Source organism: Hippoglossus stenolepis, chromosome 3 (genome assembly GCF_022539355.2).
Source record: "Hippoglossus stenolepis isolate QCI-W04-F060 chromosome 3, HSTE1.2, whole genome shotgun sequence".
Classification (NCBI taxonomy): Eukaryota; Metazoa; Chordata; class Actinopteri; order Pleuronectiformes; family Pleuronectidae; genus Hippoglossus; species Hippoglossus stenolepis.
Window position 1 is genome coordinate 377,978 of NC_061485.1, and position 5,000 is coordinate 382,977.

General features: G+C 50.1%; 1 protein-coding gene across 3 annotated transcripts in view; it reads left to right on the forward strand.

Moving 5' to 3' along the window:
- LOC118105430 (metabotropic glutamate receptor 7) overlaps positions 1 to 5,000 on the forward strand; it is a 103,353-nt gene that overhangs the window by 66,306 nt on the left and 32,047 nt on the right. The gene's annotated exons all lie outside the window — the stretch shown is intronic.

The window sequence follows — 5,000 nt, forward strand, 5'->3', positions numbered from 1 at the left end:
TGTGTCTGTGTGTGTGTGTGTCTGTGTGTGTCTGTGTGTGTCTCAGTGTGTGTCTGTGTGTGTCTGTGTGTCTCAGTGTCTCAGTGTGTGTCTGTGTGTGTCTGTGTGTGTCTCAGTGTGTGTCTCAGTGTGTGTCTGTGTGTGTCTGTGTGTGTCTGTGTGTGTCTCAGTGTGTGTCTGTGTGTGTCTGTGTGTGTCTCAGTGTGTGTCTGTGTGTGTCTGTGTGTGTCAGTGTGTGTCTGTGTGTGTCTGTGTGTGTCTCAGTGTGTGTCTGTGTGTCTCAGTGTGTGTCTGTGTGTCTCAGTGTGTGTCTGTGTGTGTGTCAGTGTGTGTCTGTGTGTGCCTCAGTGTGTGTCTCAGTGTGTGTCTGTGTGTGTCTCAGTGTGTGTCTGCGTGTTCAGTGTGTGTCTGTGTGTGTGTCTGTGTGTGTCTCAGTGTGTGTGTCTGTGTGTGTCTCAGTGTGTGTCTGTGTGTGTGTCTCAGTGTGTGTGTCTGTTGTCTCAGTCTGTGTGTCTGTGTCTCAGTGTGTGTCTCAGTGTGTGTGTCTCAGTGTGTGTCTCTGTGTGTGTGTCTGTGTGTCTCAGTGTGTGTCTCAGTGTGTGTGTCTCAGTCTGTGTGTCTGTGTGTGTGTCTGTGTGTCTCAGTGTGTGTGTCTGTGTGTGTCTGTGTGTGTCTCAGTGTGTGTCTCAGTGTGTGTCTCAGTGTGTGGTCTCAGTGTGTGTGTCTGTGTGTGTCTCAGTGTGTGTCTGTGTGTGTCAGCGTGTGTCTGTGTGTCTCAGTGTGTGTCTGTGTGTGTCTCAGTGTGTGTCTCAGTGTGTGTCTGTGTGTGTGTGTCTCAGTGTGTGTGTCTGTGTGTCTCAGTGTGTGTGTCTCAGTGTGTGTCTCTGTGTGTGTGTCTGTGTCTTAGTGTGTGTGTGTCAGTGTGTGTCTCAGTGTGTGTCTCAGTGTGTGTCAGTGTGTGTCTGTGTGTGTCTGTGTCTGTGTGTGTGTCTGTGTGTCTCAGTGTGTGTCTCAGTGTGTGTCTGTGTGTGTGTCAGTGTGTCTCAGTGTGTGTCTCAGTGTGTGTCTGTGTGTCTCAGTGAAGCTGATTCGTCCTCGTCCTCAGATCCTGAAAGACGAAGCCTTCAGTCCAAACAGATACAGACGAAACAGAGCAGTGCCGCTGGAAACCATGGGGGGGCAGTGTAGTTCAAGATGCTTGTTTGGATTCGGCCGACGCGGTGTGCGCGGCTGTTGGAGGACTCGGTCGACGTTGGCTGCGCAGATCGGTTCCTCTGCTGCCGCTGAATGAGACACAGCTGAAATGTTCCGTCACCGGGACACAGGGACAGTTACAGTTGATAGAGAATTCATCGTCCACGTGTGTTTAATCACGTCACGGACAAAAAGAGGAAAATGATCACGACCTCTTCCACATGTCAGAAACTCTCCACTCTGCGCTGCCCTCTAGTGGATGGATTGCTTGACAACAATGCCGATGTAAAGGACACATGTTAGTAGTATGTGGCAGTTACATGGTGTCAAACATGTCTCTTTGGACATTCAATTCAATTCAATTTGTATAAAAATCATAATCACAAATCAGAATATACATAATATACATGAGTGAAAGTGAAATTATAATAAACACTTAAAACTTCCGTCATCTCATGTCATGAAATCGCTGGAGCTTTAATTTCCTGTAATTTCCTGTGGCACAGCCTGCCGTGCTGTGGGCGTGGGGGGGGTCTGTGCTAAGAGGTCGGGTCAGAGTCGGGTGCGTCGCTCCCCAACGGGGTTAGGGTTAGTTCCCTGTGCTGGGTTAGGGTTAGTTCCCTGTGCTGGGTTAGGTTAGTTCGCTGGGTTAGGGTTAGTTCCCTGTGCTGGGTTAGGGTTAGGGTTCCTGTGCTGGGTTAGGTTAGTTCCTGTGCTGGGTTAGGGTTAGTTCCCTGTGCTGGGTTAGGGTTAGTTCCCTGTGCTGGGTTAGGGTTAGTTCCCTGTGCTGGGTTAGGGTTAGTTCCCTGTGCTGGGTTAGGGTTAGTTCCCTGTGCTGCTGCTTCTCCCAGGATGCAGATTCACTCTGAGCTTCTCACTGTCGCTTTGGGACGTGACGGCAGAAACAAGAGGATCCGTAACGTTCACCCTTCAGTGGTCGATCGGGATCAAACTGGATCTGGTTATAATCTGATCATTAAATTCATTGTTTCTTCGACTGAAATCTTTTCCACGTGAGGAGGACGCCAGTCTCTGCGATGTTTCGTGTCGTAGATCTCCAGTCGCTGTTTAATTGACCTTCTGGATGCGAGTTCCATTAAACAGCAGCTGACTGCTGCTCCTGTTCACAGTCCAGAGAAGCCGCCGCTCGTAGGAGCCAACAAATCACAGCCTCGTCTGCCGCTAACGACACGTCCACTCCAAGCAACCTCCGGATTGATCTGTGTACCCGTGACTACATATTGATCCAGGTAATCACTCTTTGCTTAAAGTATGTCCACACCACTGTGTGTAGCACCAGCAGACTGAATCACGGCCTCGTTCCTCTCCACCACTGAACACTGGAGTTATAGCTGCGAGTGTCAAAACCTGCAAGGTCGAAGCGTGAGGCGCTGCCAGGGGGCGCCGTCAAGGCTGAATGCTCAGCTGCTGGACGTGAACGCAGCGTCGGGACCCGAGGGAGCCAATCACAACCTCATACATCTCTGTCTGTACAACAAGACACGACACAACATTACACAATACAACAAGACACGACACAACATTACACAATACAACACAACATGGGTCAGGTGTTCCACAGGTCACTTGTTCTACAGGTCAGGTGTTCTACAGGTCACTTGTTCTACAGGTAGGTGTTCCACAGGTCACTTGTTCTACAGGTCAGGTGTTCTACAGGTCACGTGTTCTACAGGTCACTTGTTCTACAGGTCACTTGTTCTACAGGTCACTTGTTCTACAGGTCAGGTGTTCTACAGGTCAGGTGTTCTACAGGTCAGGTGTTCTACAGGTCACGTGTTCTACAGGTCACTTGTTCTACAGGTCACTTGTTCTACAGGTCAGGTGTTCTACAGGTCAGGTGTTCCACAGGTCACTTGTTCTACAGGTCAGGTGTTCCACAGGTCACGTGTTCTACAGGTCAGGTGTTCTACAGGTCAGGTGTTCTACAGGTCAGGTGTTCCACAGGTCAGGTGTTCCACAGGTCAGGTGTTCTACAGGTCAGGTGTTCCACAGGTCAGGTGTTCTACAGGTCAGGTGTTCCACAGGTCATGTGTTCTACAGGTCAGGTGTTCTACAGGTCAGGTGTTCTACAGGTCAGGTGTTCTACAGGTCAGGTGTTCTACAGGTCACGTGTTCTACAGGTCAGGTGTTCTACAGGTCAGGTGTTCTACAGGTCAGGTGTTCTACAGGTCACGTGTTCTACAGGTCAGGTGTTCTACAGGTCAGGTGTTCTACAGGTCAGGTGTTCTACAGGTCACGTGTTCTACAGGTCAGGTGTTCTACAGGTCAGGTGTTCTACAGGTCACGTGTTCTACAGGTCAGGTGTTCTACAGGTCAGGTGTTCTACAGGTCACTTGTTCTACAGGTCAGGTGTTCTACAGGTCACTTGTTCTACAGGTCAGGTGTTCTGCAGGTCAGGTGTTCTACAGGTCAGGTGTTCTACAGGTCACGTGTTCCACAGGTCAGGTGTTCTACAGGTCAGGTGTTCTACAGGTCACTTGTTCTACAGGTCACGTGTTCCACAGGTCAGGTGTTCCACAGGTCACTTGTTCTACAGGTCAGGTGTTCTACAGGTCAGGTGTTCTACAGGTCAGGTGTTCCACAGGTCACGTGTTCTACAGGTCAGGTGTTCTACAGGTCAGGTGTTCTACAGGTCACTTGTTCTACAGGTCAGGTGTTCTACAGGTCAGGTGTTCTACAGGTCACGTGTTCTACAGGTCAGGTGTTCTACAGGTCACTTGTTCTACAGGTCAGGTGTTCTACAGGTCAGGTGTTCTACAGGTCAGGTGTTCTACAGGTCACGTGTTCCACAGGTCAGGTGTTCTACAGGTCAGGTGTTCTACAGGTCACTTGTTCTACAGGTCACGTGTTCCACAGGTCAGGTGTTCCACAGGTCACTTGTTCTACAGGTCAGGTGTTCTACAGGTCAGGTGTTCTACAGGTCACTTGTTCTACAGGTCACGTGTTCTACAGGTCACGTGTTCCACAGGTCAGGTGTTCCACAGGTCACTTGTTCCACAGGTCAGGTGTTCTACAGGTCAGGTGTTCCACAGGTCAGGTGTTCCACAGGTCAGGTGTTCTACAGGTCAGGTGTTCCACAGGTCAGGTGTTCCACAGGTCAGGTGTTCTACAGGTCAGGTGTTCTACAGGTCACTTGTTCTACAGGTCACGTGTTCCACAGGTCAGGTGTTCCACAGGTCACTTGTTCCACAGGTCAGGTGTTCTACAGGTCAGGTGTTCTACAGGTCACTTGTTCTACAGGTCACGTGTTCCACAGGTCAGGTGTTCCACAGGTCACTTGTTCTACAGGTCAGGTGTTCTACAGGTCAGGTGTTCCACAGGTCACTTGTTCTACAGGTCAGGTGTTCTACAGGTCAGGTGTTCTACAGGTCACTTGTTCTACAGGTCACTTGTTCTACAGGTCAGGTGTTCTACAGGTCAGGTGTTCCACAGGTCAGGTGTTCTACAGGTCAGGTGTTCTACAGGTCAGGTGTTCCACAGGTCAGGTGTTCTACAGGTCAGGTGTTCTACAGGTCACGTGTTCCACAGGTCAGGTGTTCTACAGGTCAGGTGTTCTACAGGTCACTTGTTCTACAGGTCACGTGTTCCACAGGTCAGGTGTTCCACAGGTCACTTGTTCTACAGGTCAGGTGTTCTACAGGTCAGGTGTTCCACAGGTCACTTGTTCTACAGGTCAGGTGTTCTACAGGTCAGGTGTTCTACAGGTCACTTGTTCTACAGGTCACTTGTTCTACAGGTCAGGTGTTCTACAGGTCAGGTGTTCCACAGGTCACGTGTTCTACAGG